The sequence below is a fragment of the Tenrec ecaudatus genome, chromosome 11, assembly GCF_050624435.1.
Source record: "Tenrec ecaudatus isolate mTenEca1 chromosome 11, mTenEca1.hap1, whole genome shotgun sequence".
NCBI lineage: Eukaryota > Metazoa > Chordata > Mammalia > Afrosoricida > Tenrecidae > Tenrec > Tenrec ecaudatus.
This window is the reverse complement of record NC_134540.1, coordinates 135,158,629-135,175,390: the sequence shown is the minus strand read 5'-3', so window position 1 is coordinate 135,175,390 and position 16,762 is coordinate 135,158,629. Positions and strand designations below refer to the sequence as shown.

The window sequence follows — 16,762 nt, the reverse complement described above, 5'->3', positions numbered from 1 at the left end:
AGCATTGGCTTAAGGATGGAAAGAAGTTAAGAATGATACACACACACATGCACAACACACGGATGAGAAAGAAAAGTAGGAAAACTGCCAACACAAAAGATATAAGATGACATCACAGAGTCTGCAGATGTAGATAATAACCCTGAATATCAATTGCCTGAACTCAGGGATTAAAAGACTGAGACTAGCAGACTGGCTTAGAAAACACAACCCATCAATCTACTGCCTATAGGAGACACATCTCAAGGCTACAGACCAAAATAGGCTGAGAATCAAAGGCTGGAGAAGGACCTACCAAACAAACAGCAATACAAAAAAAAGCAGAGGTTGCAATCCTGATATCGGATAAAATTGACCTCAAAGTGCAAACCATAAAAGGAGACAAGGAGGGACTATATATAATGCTCAGGGGAATGGTAGACAAAGAACCACAAATCATTGTAAAGATATATTACCCGAATGAGAGACCTTCTAAATATGTTAACCAAACACTCCAAATCATGAAAAAAGAAATGACAGCCTGAACAATTATAGTGGGTGACTTCAAAACACCACTCTCTGAGAAAGATAGATCACAGGGGAAAAACCTCAACAAGGAGGCTAGAGATCTAAACACCACAATTAGACAACTTGACCTGATAGATATTAACAGAGCTTTTCATCGAAAGACCAAAAATAAATTAACATTCTTTTCACTTCCACATGGCACATATTCAAAGATAGATCACATGCTGGGGCATAAGGCGAATCTACATAAATTTAAACACATTGAAATCATACAGACCTCTGACCACTGTGCCAAAAGGCTGGAAATCAACAAAGGGAAGACAAAGAAAACAAGAGCAAATAAATGGAGGATGAATACTCTCTACTGCAAAAGGAGTGCATACTGGCACAGATCAGAGATGAAATTAGGACATTTCTAGAAACCAACGAGAATGAGCACACAACGTACCAAAATTTATGGGACACAGCAAAGGCAGTCATTAGAGGAAGTTTCATAGCAATGCATGTACACCTGAGAAAGAAAGAGAGACTCATGTTTGATATGCTGGCAAAAATAAATTTACAACTAGAGTAGAGTCAACAGGACATTCCTACTAATAGCAAAAGAAAAGAAATTATTTAAAAAACAGGGCTGAGTTTCAGGAAAGGGAAAATAGGAACTCTATGGAAAACATTAACACTGCTAAAAGTTGGTCTTTGAAAGGATAAACAGAATCGATAGAACACTGGCAAACGTAACCAAAGAAAGGAGGGAATAAAAGGGGATATTAAAACAGACCCTAATGAAATCAAAAGGACAGTTACACAGTACTACGAAGAATTGTACTCCAATGAATTCAACAATTTGGAAGACATGGACAAACTCTTGGAAAAACAATCCCTCCCTGGGCTATCCTCAGTGGACGTCAGTAATCTCAACAGACCCATAGCAATAGAAGAAATAGACAAGGTTATCAATGGATTACAAACAAAAAAATGGCCTGAACCAGATGGATTCGCTGGGGAATTCTTCCAAGCATTTAGGGAAGAACTAACACCAATCCTACACAAACTCTTCCAGAACATAGAAAAAAATGGCAAACTCCTGAACTCCTTCTATGAAGCTAGTATAACTATGATACCAAAATAGGACAAGAATCCCACAAGAATCAAGAACTACAGAACAATATCCCTAATGAACATCAGCGCAAAAATCTTTAACAAAATACTAGTCAACAGAATGCAAAAGTATATAAAACAAATAATTCACCATGACCAAGTGGGATTCATACCAGGGATGCCGGGATGGTTCAAAATATGAAAGACCATTAGTTTTATTCATCACATTAACATGATAAACTATAAGAACCACATGATACTATGGATAGATGCAGAAAAAACATTCGACAACATCCAACACCAATTCCTGTTTAAGACACTTGAGAAGATGGGAATAGAAGGAAATTTTCTCAAGACAAGACAGCTATATATGAACAACCAACAGCCAACGTGGTAGTCAATGGAGAAAAGATTAACACAATACCACTGAAAAGGTGGACCAGACAAGGATGCCCCTTATCCCTACTTTTATTTAATATCATGCTGGAGGTTTTAGCTAAACAGCATAAGGCAAAGAAGAAACATCAAAGGTATCCGTCTGGGGAAGGAAGAGGTGAAACTATCGTTATTTGCAGATGATATGATTTTATATATGGAAAATCCTAAAAGTTCCACAATAGGAGTACTGGAAGCAATAGAGGAGTTTGGCAGAGTGGCAGGATACAAGATCAACAAACAGAAGTCCATTGGATTGTTGTACACATCGGATAAGACCACAGAAGAAGAGATCAAAAAGGTGGTACCCTTCACAATAGCCAAATACAAATAGAAATATCTAGGGGTATACCTGACTAAAAAAACCAAAGATCTATATGGGCAAAAATATAGAACACTATTAAAAGAAACCAAGAACGACCTCAATAAATGGAAGAATATACGATGCTCATGGTTGGAAGAGTCAATATAGTAAATATGTCAGTTCTGCCAAAGGCACTATATGAGTTTAATGCAATCCTGATACAATTACCCTCATCTTCAGAGAAATGGAAAAACTGATTGCCAACTTCCTATGGAGAGGGAAGAAGCCCAGAATTAGCAGAAAACTCCTCAAGAAGGACACAGTGGGAGGGTTTGCTTTACCTGACTTTAGCACATACTATACAGCCACAGTTGTCAAAACCACATGGTACTGGTACAATGACAGATTCTCAGACCAATGGAAAAGAACTGAAAACCCAGAAATAAAATCATCAGCATACAGACAACTGATCTTTGATAAGGGCCCCCAAAATATCAAATGGGAAGTAGATGCCCTCTTTAACAAGTGGTGCTGGAAAACATGGATATTTACCTGCAGAAAAATGAAGCAAGACCCTTACCTCACTCCATGCACAAGAATAAACTCAAGGTGGATCACAGACCTTGAAGTTAAACCACTAACTATTAGGGCCATCAATGAGGGAGTTGGGACCAACTTGAGAACTTTGGCACAGGGAATACACAGGCTATCAGAAATAGGGAAGGACACAATACAGAGGAGGCACAAATTGACACATGGGATATACAGAAGGTAAAACACCTGTGTACATCAAAATAATTCACCAAGAGAGTAATAAGAGAGTCCATGGACTGGGAAAACATCTTTAGCAATGCCACATCAGACAAAGGACTTATTACTAAAATCTACAGTACTCTGCTAGCTTCCAAAAAGAAAAAAAAAACTAATTGCCTACTTGAGAGGTGGGCAAAGGACCTGAACTGAAGTTTCAAAGGGGCAGAAATCCGAATGGCCAACAAACATATGAGAAAATGTTCCCGATCTTTAGCCATAAGAGAAATGCAAATCAAAACTACAATGAGGCACCACCTAACACTCTCAAAGGTAGCCCAATTAAAAACATCAGACAGCAACAAGTGTTGGAGGGGCTGTAGGGAGACTGGAACTCTCAACCACTGCTGGTGGACTTGAAAGTATGTCCGACCACTATGGAAATCGATCTGGAGATATCTAAAACAAATGGAAATTGAGTTAACATACAAGCCAGAAATCCCCCTACTGGGCATATACCCAGAAGAGGCAAAAAACAAGCCAAGGGCAGACATCTGTGCTCCAATGTTCATTGCAGCACAGTTCACTATTGCAAGGAGTTGGAAGCAACCCAAATTTCCATCAACTGACGACTGGATTAAAGAACTGTAGTATATACATACAATGAAGTACTACGCATCGCTAAAAAGCAGTGATGAACGTATGAAGTACATAGCGGCATGGGAAGAACTGGAGGAAACCATGCTAAGCAAAGTAAGTCGAGCACAAAAGTACAAGTACAACATGAGTCCGCTGAGGTAAGCGTTTAAAAAAAAGGCAAAGTGGACATAGGGGAAAAGCTACAGTATACAAACATTCTTGGAGGGAGGACTGTGTAGTATGACCAGATCAAATCCAGGGATGCATGTGGTAGACAACTGGGTGGGGGGGGGGAGGTGAGGAAAGGTGGAAAAATGATGAAAATAAGGAATCAGTGGGAAGCAGGGGCACGGGCCGCTAACCCACCCAAGGGGAGGGTATTGTTTATATCTCCACATGGAAAGAGGGACCAGACTTCAACCCAGTGCCCCAAGGTGTGACTGCAACATTCCAGCGTGGAGTAGGGAACCAGTGGAGAGGTCTGAGGGACTGGCCCCAAACCCAATCACTAAGTGGATTCCTGCCCCTCCCCCCAGAAGAATTTATTTCAAAGGACATCACTGAATCTGCAGCTCCGGTAGAGGGACATATCTTACCAGAACACTAGGGATCAGATGAAGGGAGAGTAGGAGAGAGTGGAGCACATCCTGGCCCACCAGGCCTTGAGGACGATGACCCCAATTAGAGCAGCCAGTCCACAGAGAGGACCACATGGCTGGCCCCAATATGAGACATGACGCCCCTCACGGACCCACGGCCCTGCAGGGAATAGCACCGGAGACACAGTGTGGGAATTGCACCCGATCTGATCCCACCACACTGAGGCAAAGCACTGGGGGAGTGCAGCGGAAAAACAAGGGAATGGATGTCCCCAGGGAATGCTGAAGGTGAACTTTGGGGCCGGGGTGTGGTGCCCCAACAGACTACACTGTAAAACACTCACTCCTAAAGGCAAACAAAGGATCCTTGAATTAACTACAAGCTTTTCTTTCTTGTGTCTTGTTTTGTTCTTTGTCGGTGGTTTGTTATTGTTTTGTTGTATATTGTGGCTTGGTTTTGCTCTGTCTTGTTTTTGTGCATGTTGTTATCTCCACAGGTCTATCTAAATAAGATAGGCTGGATGAACAATCTGGAGGAGAGAACAACGGGACATGGGATAGGGGGAGGTGGATGGGAAGCATAGGATGTTAACAAAGCCAGGACAAGGGAACAACAAGTCATCCAATTTGGTGGTGAGGTGGGTCTGGGAGACCTGGTAGGGCATGATCAAAGGTAATGTAACCAAGAGGAATTGTTCAAACCCAGGTGGGAACTGAGCATGATCATGGGACAGGAGGAAAGTCAAGGGAAATAGAGGAAAGAGCTTGGAGGCAAAGGGCATTTATAGAGGTCTAAATAAAGACATGTACATTTGCAAATATATTTACATATGATGATGGGGAAATAGATCTATGGGCCTATATTTATAGGTTTAGTATTAAGTTAGCAGAAGGACATTGGGCTTCCACTCAAGTACTCCCTCAATGCAAGCATACTTTCTTCTATTAAATTGGCATTCTATGATGTTCACCTTCCTGAAACAACCGCTGAAGACAAAGCGGGTGAATAATCAAATGTGGTGAAGAAAATTGATGGTGCCCAGAGTCTGGGGTCTTAAAGCTTGAGGGTAAGCAAGTGCCCATCTAGCTCAGAAGCACCAAAGCCCACATGGAAGAACACATCAGCCTGTGTGATCACGAAGTGCTGAAGGGGTTAGTTATCAGGCATCAAAGAACAAAAAATCATATCATTGGGAGCATACCTCCATGGTACAATCACTGAAGACAAATGGGTGCATAAGCAAATGTGGAGAAGTAGGCTGATGTTGCCTGGCTACCAAAAGGTATAATGTCTGGGGTCTTAAAGGCTTGAAGGTAAACAAGCAGCCATCTAGCTCAGAAGCAACAAAGCCCACATGGAAGAAGCACACCAGCCTATGCATTCATGAGGTGTTGAATTGATTAGGTATAAGGCATCATCAAAACAAAAAAAATCTTACCATAGTGAATGAGTGGGGGAGTGCAGAGTGGAGACCCAAAGCCCATTTGATGGCCACTGGAGATTCCCTTGCAGACGGGCCTGATGGAGATGAGCCGTCGAGGTGCAATATAGCAATGATGAAAAATACACCTTTCCTCTAGTTTCTAAATGTTTCCTCTCCCCCCATTATCATGATCTGAATTCTACCTTGCAAGGCTGGCTAGACCAGAGGATGTATACTGGTAAAGATAGGAACTGAAAACACAGAGAATCCAAGGCGGTTGATCCCTTTAGGAGAGTGGTGATACTGGGAGGGTAGAGGGAGACTACGCTGGAAAGAGGGAACTGATTACAAGGATCTACATGTGACCTCCTCCCTGGGGGATGGAAAACGGAAAAGTAGGTGAAGGTAGACATCAGACAGGGCAAAATATGACAAAATAATAATTTATAAATTATTGAGGGTTCATGAGGGAGGGGGTAGCCGGGAGGGAGGGGTAACAATGAGGACCTGATGCCAGGGGCTTAAGTGGAGAGCCAATGTTTTGAGAATGATAAGGGCAATGAATGTACAGATGTGCTTTACACAAATGATGTATGTATGGATTGTGATAAGAGTTGTATGAGCCCCTAATAAAATGATTTTTTTAAAAGAGCTTACTACCCTTAATTTTATAAATAATCTCAACATAAGAATTCCATTATAAAAAATGGGGGCTGTTGAAAAAAATTGTGAGATGAAAAATTACTACAAGACTTATTTTTCCATCCAAATTTACTAGAGGTGGTAGACAAGGACTGAAGGGCTCAAAGTAATACAAATTTAGCCTAAGTAATTAAACAATGTTTAGAAACATGACATATCATAATTGTGTAATGTTGCACATTGTGATTATGATTTATAGTATGATTAGATAATATGAAAACCTACCAAGTCATCAGAATTTGTAAATGACATGGAAATGTTACAGTAGACACGGGCATAATGAAACCAAATTGAATGTCTCAATATCAATTACCACCATGTGAAATGTCAATAAGAATATAAAGAATATGTTAATTAACATCTCTTGAAATCACGTCTGGCAATAATTGATAATATTTGGACCCATTTGTAGGCATCCTTGTTCCACTTCTCATATCCCATTTGCACACTGACAAGCTCACATTACAAACACACACAACACTCTTTTCTGCTTTCCTGTCACCGGGCTTTTAAAAAACTCTAAGAACCATTAAATTATTATCTAGTGCCAGCCCTGGAGTATGAAGTGTTGATAAACACTTTAAAAAAGGCTGCACAAATGAGCGACTATTTCTAGAACATGCATGTCCTAGACTCCCACCCATGGCAGGTTTCCATGTGCCGTCTGTCAGTGGGAAGAACCTGGGTGACACAGTCGTTAAGAGGGTAGCAGCTAACTGAAATGTCAGTGCTTACATCAACCAACTCTAGCAGGGTGAAAAATCTATAATCTATTTTCATTAAGATTACAGATGGAGGAATTTAAAGGACAGAACTACTCTGAACCATAGGGCCACTATGACTTTGAATTGATATGAGAGAAGCAGTTTTGTTTTTTGTTTTATCTAAAATAACAATTTCTCCAGTTATTTCCACGTATGTTTTGGTCTTTTCTCTTAAATTGTCTCACATTATTCAGTCCTTTGCTTCGCCTTCCTAGGACCATGTTCTAAATATACTTCTTTCATATATCTTTATTTACTTTACTTTAGTGAAACATAATAAACTCATTCTAAAATTTAAGTGGTGTTATGAGGAGACAAGTGTATCCTCTAGAAATGGAAGACGAAGACGTATGTTTCATTACACTTTATACCATGGAGTAATTTTCCTTGGGAAAGTACTTGCAGGGTTTCCATGTTTTAAAGAACAACAACTTCTTGGAGAACAATGATGTTTATTATGAGAGATATCTGGGACTAATGCTACCTTGGGAACAGCTGAAAGCGCAGTTCTCATTTTAAGATTTCTTAGAACATATTAAAGGGGCACTGGCCGTACAGTGGTTAAAGACGTGGTAGTATACAGAAAGTGGTTGGAACCCACCAGTAATTTGCTTCTGTGAAGATTACAATCTTGGGAATCTATAAAGTAGCTGTGTTCTGGCCTAAAGAATCACTGTGTCAATCCATTCATAGCCGATGAAGGAATCAAGTTACAAATCTGTGTAGGGAAGTCCTTGGATCACAACTTCTCACAGACAGCATTTTGTTTGCCTGTTTCCCTTTCAGCAACAATGTATTTTTCTCTGCTATCTTCTCTGGAAAGACAGGGCAGGGAGAGCTATTTAGGTTCAATTATATTCTGAGCTAAGTACAGCCGAGAATATTACTTTATGTGGGGATTTTCCTATTAAAATTCCAGTCCATATGATCCATTAAACTGACTTCAACAGGATTCCCTTATCTTAGATCATTACTGTGTTAGGCGGGGTTCTCTAAAGAAACAGAACCACAGTGCTAATAATTTTATATGTATTTATACAGATGGATAGATCTATAACATAGGAAATAAACAGTTAATTAAATTATAAAGGAGTACAAATGGCTTAGTGCAACTCATTCCTGTAAGACAGTTGTGAGACACTGGCAGTCCTTCCAGTCTTGAGGGATGCTGGGTAGTCCTCTGTAGAGCAATTCAGACTATCCGGGCACAGGGAGCAAACATCAAGGCAGGTCACCAACAGTCAGTCAGATGACAGAGTCTGACAGTTCCCAGCTCAAGTGATGGAAATTCCAATGGTTTGGCGAAACAGGTCTTGAAGGAACTTGAAATTACAACGACATAGTCCATGGGTTAGGTGTCCCACAGGTAGTGTAGCTTGCAAATTGAGGCACAGAACAAGCAAGTCCGATGATCAAAGAGCAAGAGACAAAAAAGACAAGGTTCGCCAAGCCATTTATCTCTCCACCCCTCAATTTATCTCACATGTGTTTTCGGCCAGGTTGGCACAATAAACTATCTCAATTACAGAAAGAAAATCTCATAATATATTAGCACATCACATAGCAAAAGAAAATGCAACTTTGTATATCACAATTTTTCTGTGTTTGTTAGTCACACTTAAATTTCGTACCAGCTGGTAACTAATACTGGTACACAGTTTGGGCTTTAAAAAAATACAGAATTTAAATTTTATAGTAATTTTTATGAATAATCTAGCCTTCCATGAAAGGATTCCTAGTTTTCTATGTGTTTGTTTCTGAGAGTGGTGTTTTTACTTTTTATTTCTCTTCAGCTCCATTTTCCATCCTTTCTAGGCTCTCCTCTGGAGCACAGGGGCTGATCCTCATAAGCCATCGTTTGAAGGTTCTTGCTATACTGAGCTGAGAATGCAAAGGAAAGTAAGTTGTCCAAGGCTTGATCTCTCAATAAAATAAGCAAACAAGTAGCTGATGCTTACCCAGTGGCATTTTCATAAGCACTATTACTTAGAAGGTAACTGGGAGTAAAAGGAACGGGTAAACTTGCATCTGGGACCAATTCCTTCTGAAACATTCTTGTTCCAGATGAAACTGTCAGTAAGACACTAGGCTGCTAACTACAAGGCCAATGGTTCAAATGCACTGGCATTCTTTGTGACGAAAACATGAAGCTATATGCTCCTGTGACTATATGCTCCTGTGGGTTCTCTAGAGAAATGAAAGCAGTTAATCTTATGTAACCACAGAGTGACATTCCTATCAGGAAAATGGTTCACAGAGTGGTAGAAGCAGGCAAGTTCCAAGTCCCCGGGTCAGGTGGTAGTAATGCGTTACATGGATCTGCATAAAGGGTTAGAATTAGAAAACCTAAAAAGAAGAACACACAGCATTTCTCCAGCTGTAAGAACAAAAGCAAATGTTCAAGCCTCAAGTTGCAATACTGAAAATTCTATGTGTAAAATATTAAACTATCCAGGAAATTTCAAAGAAAGAAAGGACACACAAAGTACCAAAATTTCAAGAAATAACAAGAATGTGAACAAAAACATGGTATCAGGATTGGCAGGGGCTCATTTACATCCTGCAACGAATGACACTTATTAATCTTGCATGATGAAAGTAGAGATTTGAAGTAATTACTAATGAAAATCAAAGGCTATCAACTTCCTTATGGATGGGAACAAACAAAAATCCTCACAATTGGACCAACTCACATTTTAATAAATAGAGAAAAGACGGACATTGTAAAGGATTTCATTTCACTTGAATCCAAAGTCAAAACACATGGAAGCAGCAATCAAGAAGACAGATGACTTATTGGATTGGAAACCTTGACCCACAAGACCTCTTTAATGTTAACTCACGAAAATGTCAGATGGAGGACGAAGGTGCACCTGTGATAAACCACGGGATTTGCAAGTGCCTCATACGCATGAGAATTCTGGACAATGCATAAGAAGGACTTGAGAATTAATCCATTTAACCCATTTAATGATTTTATTGGTGATGAATATTGATTGAGATTACCATGGGCTTCCAGAAAAAGAAATTTGTCCTGGAATAAGTAAAGACATCATGTTCCTTAGAAGCGAGAATAGTGAAATTTTCTCTGAAGTACTTTCGACACACTAACTGGAGAGACCAGTCCCAGGAAATGGCATCAGGAAAAAAGAGAAAGACCCTCGAGGAGATGGGCTGAGACTTGGGCTGCAACAATGGACTCTAACGTAACAATGGTTGTGGAGATGGCCCAGCATCTAGCAGTGTTTCCTTTACAGTCTATAGGCACTAAACAATAGCAGCAACAAATAATACATCTAAGACCCATATGGTAAAGGGAGAACTGAAGGAAGGGGTCCTTGGGAGTATAGAAATCTAGACATATGTTAGTACAATCCAAAAAATCAAATAAATAATTTACTTACAAAATACATCACAGATAACCACTTATTAATTACTTAATCAGACAATTGAATTAAATGATTTATTTCCTTATTTAAACTTCATTCCCTCAGCTCAAAGCATGGTAAATGAAAGTGATAGTTTGGTTTGCCTACCACTCCACCCCTTTGCTACCCCATGCAGATGATTTAAAAACACTATTACACATAGCACAATTGTAGGAAGCCTTCACATGACCTCTATCAGATAAAATGTTCTCTCCAATATTCCCCTAGACCCAATATCATGTGAGCCAATCTATGCCTATTTCCAAGTTAGAGTAAAACTTTCCTATATTTCATCCTGTGTGTCAAGGACATGAAAGAAGAAGAACATTGAAGTTGGCACGACAAATGAAGCTTCTGAACTGGTTGTATGAGAATAATGTGAAAATAAGATTGTTTTAAATTAAAATTCAATTTTATTTCTTATCATTCTCACTTTTTCTATGGAAAGAAATTAGTGGTTGGACTAGGATAAATAAAGTAGATTAATCTGTCATTTGTATGTCTTAAATATTATGGAATAATATAGGTAGCTTTACTTAAGAATGTATGATTTAAAAAGAAACATCAGATCTATATATTCCAGCAAGATAAGATAAAAAGTAAATAAACTCCAGACAAGGTGTTGGGTTTAAGGTGTCGGGTCAAAGGCATTACATGGAGTTCAGAGGGCAGCTCCAACGATGGAATTTGAGACTCAGTGCACGGCCGTAAGGGAAGGAGGTGGAGCTTTGTGGGTAACCTTGTGAACTGACCACACCACAGGGATGCAGGAGTCAGAGCACTCTGCAGTTGGAGCTCCAGCTTTTGTTCTCTGCTGTAGTTTCAGGTTGCCTTCCCACATCATCAGAAGGTTCCATTGCCTTCTCTTTCTCCAAAAGTATAGGCAAGAACTGTAGCCCACTGGAGAGGGAAAAAATGGGAGGTGGGGGAATTCAATGAGGGAGAACTCATTGCAGAGACTGAAACTGAGAAAGCCATAGATGAGTTTGAGAGCTTGGACAACTAGTGTCACATGGCAAAGACATTTGTGTCTGAAGGTGCCAGATGTGGTCCAGTTGGAACAGTCATCCATATTAGAGTTGAAATGTATGTGGATACTGAGGGTTTAAAAATGTTGCTTTGGAGACCTCGGCAGCCCTCATGCCAGGAAAATCCCTAGAAACTGCCCCCCCACCCCTGCTGCTTCATTACTGTGTTAGTCTGCATAGATTAAAGAACCAAGCTTTATAGACATGCATATGTGTATAAGAAAGAGCTTTCTATAGAGTAATTGTACAGTAAGAAAGCATCCCAGTCCAGATAAAGTCCATAAGTCTGATATTAGGCCATACGTCTGATACCAATCTATAAAGTCTTCTTCAGACTCTCGAAACACATGCAATGATGCGGAATTCAGGAAGATCTCAGGCCAGTGGCTAGAAAGTTGTGTGGATCCAGTAGCGTTGGAAGCATCTCAGCGCTGGCAGAGGTCTTCATATGGTTTTTTGGTTCAGGACACTAGCACAGTTCCATGTATTTTGTCGGCTGCAATGTCTCCCAGGGAGTGAGCAGAGAGAGATTGTGTCTCCCACCTCCAAAGAGGAATATCAGTGTTCCCAAAAGCATCAGGAGAAGCTTGGGCTGTTGAAGAGGCTTCATTGGCTATGACCTGATTGACAGACTAGAGTCCCTCACCCTTCACTCTTAATCCTCTCACTTTGACAACAGATTATGCAACTACCACAGCTATCTACACCTTCTGCGGAGGCTCCTGGTGGTTCATGTCCCACTAACATGCAGGTGCTTCTGCCTGCCCTCGCTCCCACCATGACGCTGGGGACAGGTACGCGATGGGATGGTAAACAGTAGGTGAGAAACAAAATGAAGAGACTTGTTGGCCAAGATAGAGATGGGCGAGTTCACTCTAGATTTATGAGTACAGGAAGAACGTTGTTTGGCAAAAATCCTGAATCCTCAAGGCACAAAACATCTCCTTCTAAGAACCCCGTTCTGTATCATGGTACAAAAGAGTCAGATATCCCAGCATTAGTTAACTACAGGCCAACTGAAGGAGCCTATTTAAAACCCCAAGCTTTAGCATCAACACCACCCCCGGGAGCCATTGTACCTCCAACAGCCCAAGCTGTAGTCTCTATACCTTCAGCAGTATGCTCAGCTATTCCTGCTGAACTAAAGGTGTGTGTGTGTGTGTGTGTGTGTGTGTGTGTGTGTGTGTGTAGGGGTGTTTGTTAGTCCTCTTGCAACCAAATTGGCAGCAGAAAAGGCGATTACCCCTGCACAAGTAAAAGGGGAGGGAGCAGGTGAAAGGATCACCAAGAACACAGATTCCTTAATACCTAGCAAACCTGCTCTGCCCCAGCAGCTGCTGTGATGTCTCCAAGCCCATTTCCTCCTGGGACCTAGACCTCCCGGACAGCAACACTTGCCAAGATATCACAGAGCGCTTAATGCAATGGAAGCAAACCACAAATCATTATGAAGGTAAGCTTTGACAGTGAGGAAACAACTTAATAAGACACCAGAGGCTGTGGAAAAACACCTGTCAATGATTTCATCGTAAACACTTCAGCTTCGGTATCCTGAAAAGATTCTGAAGCAAATTCCTACTGGTTGGACACAGTTTTAAGACAAAACCACATTGTTGACATCAGTGTGGCTGTCAGTAGTCTTGGCAGCAATCATCACACCCACTGTATTTAAAGCATATATGAAAGGACTGGAAATCCTTCCTAACGATGGTTCCTTAGCAACCACAGCTCAAGAGGATAAACGACAGCCACACAAGTTCTTGGGACATACTTTAAAAAAAATAATTTTATTGGGGACTTGTGCAATTCTCATCACAATCCATAAATCTATCCATTGTGTCAAGCACATGTGTACATTTGTCGCCATCACCATTCTCAAAACATTTACCTTCTACTTGAGCCCTTAATATCAGCTCTTCATTTCCCCCCTCCCTTCCCACTACCCCCTCCTTTATGAACCTTCCATATTTCATAAATTACTATTATTTTGTCCTATTTTACACTGTCTGATGTCGCCCCTCACCCACTTCTCTGTTGTCCATCCCTCAGGGAGGAGGTTATACCTAGATTCTTATAATCAGTTCCCTGTTTCCACCCCACATTCCCTCCACCCTCCAGGCATCGCCACTCTCACCACTAGTCCTGAAGGTGTCATCTGTTCTAGATTCCCTGTGTTTCCAGTTCCTATCTGTACCAATGTACATCCTCTGGCCTAGCCAGATTTGTAAGGTAGAATTAGGATCATGATAGTGAGGGAGGGGAAGTAGGAAACATTTAAGAACTAGAGGAAATTTATATGTTTCATCATTGCTACCCTGAACCCTGACTGGCTCATCTCCTCCCCACAACCCTACAATAAGGGAGTGTCCAGTTACCTACCGATGGGCTTTGATATGATTTTTTGTTCTTTGATGCCTGATACCTGATCCCTTCGACACCTCATGCTCACACAGGCTGGTGTGCTTCTTCCATGTGGGCTTTGTTGCTGCTGAGCTAGATGACCGCTTGTTTATCTTCAAGCCTTTAAGACCCCAGATGCTATACAATCTGAAATTTAGGAATGTTCAGAATTAAGAATTTCTGTGCTATTCTTAACCCACCTCAAGCATGTCTTCTGACAAATGGTGCTTCCAAAGATATGTTGGTTCCAGCAGATATGCAGAGAGGATTTGATGTAGCTGGCATGATGTTTGTTCCACTCAGTTGTGATCTTCTGGTTGCGGGTGGAGCAGTAGAAGCTCAGTGGCTTGCTGCGTTTAGAAAGAACCTTGACATACCCATCACCATGTTGTTATGATTGACCTGGGCATTTCTAGACTCCCCAAGGTCACATTGGTTCATTCCTTGCAAGATATTTATATTATGCAGCAGGAAATTCATTTTATACTAATGTTAACTGATTATGTTTATTATTGACCCTGTTCAGAATAGTTATTTTCATGAGTGCTACTGAAATTTTTCTTTTGCGACTGAACTTTTGCCATGCCAATTAAATTCAAATATTGTACACATTTAAAAATTAAATGTAGATTTTAATCTGTGTGTACTAAGCCAAGACACATATGGCCTAGGTCACTGATGATAAGCACATCCATTATGAAATGTAGTAAAGGCAGAATTCCAGTTCCCTTATGAGATTGGTACATAAAATAATTTAATTAAAATATTAATTAAGTTCCAACTTTTGATTTCCTAAAATGTTGTGCTTGAAATTCAGAGAGAGAAAACGATTTCAGGATTTTTGTTTGTGTGTTGGAGAAAGTGTTTAATTTCATGTTGAACTTAAAATTTTCAGCTCCATGGTCTGGATTTAACCTTGTGTACGGCCAGGTTGACTAGAGAAACAAGTCCAGTGACACTCATATATGTGGAAGAAAGGACTTTATATCAAGAAGTGATTATATATATCAAGAAACCTCCCAGTTCAATGTAGTTCACAAGTCCAATACTAGCTCATAATCTGATACCTGTCCATCATTCCCTATTCAGCCTCACACAGTCACAAGCAATGATGCAGAATGAAAGAATGTCACAGATTGGTGGGCGCAAAGTTGAGTGGATCCCATGGCAGTGGCCTCGTCCCAGGTTTCTGGCAGTAATCAGGGACAGGAAGCAGTGAGGTGAAGGCAGAGAGAGAGAACAGGGAGGGTCCCAGGACCCTCCTTAAGGAAAGGCCACACCCATAAGCTGGCACCATCAGGCTCTGACCAGATTGCCAGGCTGAACACCACCCTACACTTTTATACATCTTCATGTTGACTTGAAATTATGTAACCATCACAAGTACAAATGGGGAAGGGTAGAGAATGTCAAGGAAAAATAAGCAAAATTTCCAAAATCAAGATTTTCTTAGATATCTCTAAATAGCTGTTCTTTGCTCATTTTCCTGTGAATCCTTAAAAGATTACTTTCCCATCTTGACATGAAGGTATAAAGAAATACAAAAGAGTTACATAGTATCAGTGGATATTAGTAGGGATATTTATTTAAACAACTATATAAATCTAAGAGAAAATTCTGCACTCCCAGATTTAATAATACGCCGACAGAATGGAGCATAAAGAGACTGTGAAGGTGGAATCCTTACTCCAAGACTGACTGGCAGTTACTTGCGAATGAACCTAATTGTCAGAAGTCTCCATTCAAAGACGAGAAGCTGTGTCAAGTAAATATGGAGTAACTAAGCACGTGTAAGATCGAGGTACTAGAGTTGGATATGTGCCAAAATCCATTTGTCACCGAGTCGTATCTGAAAACAAACAAGAAAGGGAGAATTGCATTAGTAAACGTGACAGGGCCTAAGGAATGATGCCCTGAGAGAGGTAATTTCTGCTTGGATAAAGTCAAAAATGCTAAAATTTATACATAGAGCAGTCTGTATCTTTTCAGCACAGGGACATAACATTTAAAATAAGAAAGCGCTAGATTCTATTGTAGAGAAAGAAAAGTACTTAGAGAGCTGCCTTATCTTAATGATGTCCTTGTGGCGCAGTCGATAAGCACTCATCTGCTAGCCAAAAGGAAGGTGGTTCAAACCCATTAATTGCCTGATGGCTTTGGTTTCCTTAGCAGCTTATGTTTTTCTATTTTTTATGATTTACCTTTCCTTTGTGGGGAAGAATTAGATGATATTTGAGATAGTGAACACTAACTGGTCACAGTATCATCATTCCCGACTTTCTATTGAATTGATACATTTTGGTAGATGTTTGCCTACCTTTATTTAAAGGTAGACCTGACCAGTGCTTCCTTGCATATGTAATATGTGGAGGTAGCCCTGAAATCTATTCTGAGCCCTTCTGTGTTCGCTCTTTTAAAAAAACGGTTATTATTATTATTATGTGGTGCACAAGAACAAACAGCACTCCACATATTCCACAACTATTCATTTACCTTGTATTATTATGAAAACAGTATGTTAACTTTGGGGTTAATTTGCAATTAATTTTGACTTGAAAATAAGATCAGAGCTATCATCCTTAAATCTAGTTTAGACATATAAAACTTCAAGAATAATTGATTATTTGTCTATATTTATGGCTCTACTGTTCCTTGAAAGATAATGAAACAATTAATTACGTTTT

The 16,762-nt window shown here is 40.2% G+C and overlaps 1 pseudogene; it reads left to right on the top strand.

Annotated features, from left to right (window-relative positions):
* Positions 1-11,330: 11,330 nt before the first annotated feature.
* Positions 11,331-14,475, top strand: LOC142461081 (dihydrolipoyllysine-residue acetyltransferase component of pyruvate dehydrogenase complex, mitochondrial-like; annotated as a pseudogene).
* Positions 14,476-16,762: the final 2,287 nt, after the last annotated feature.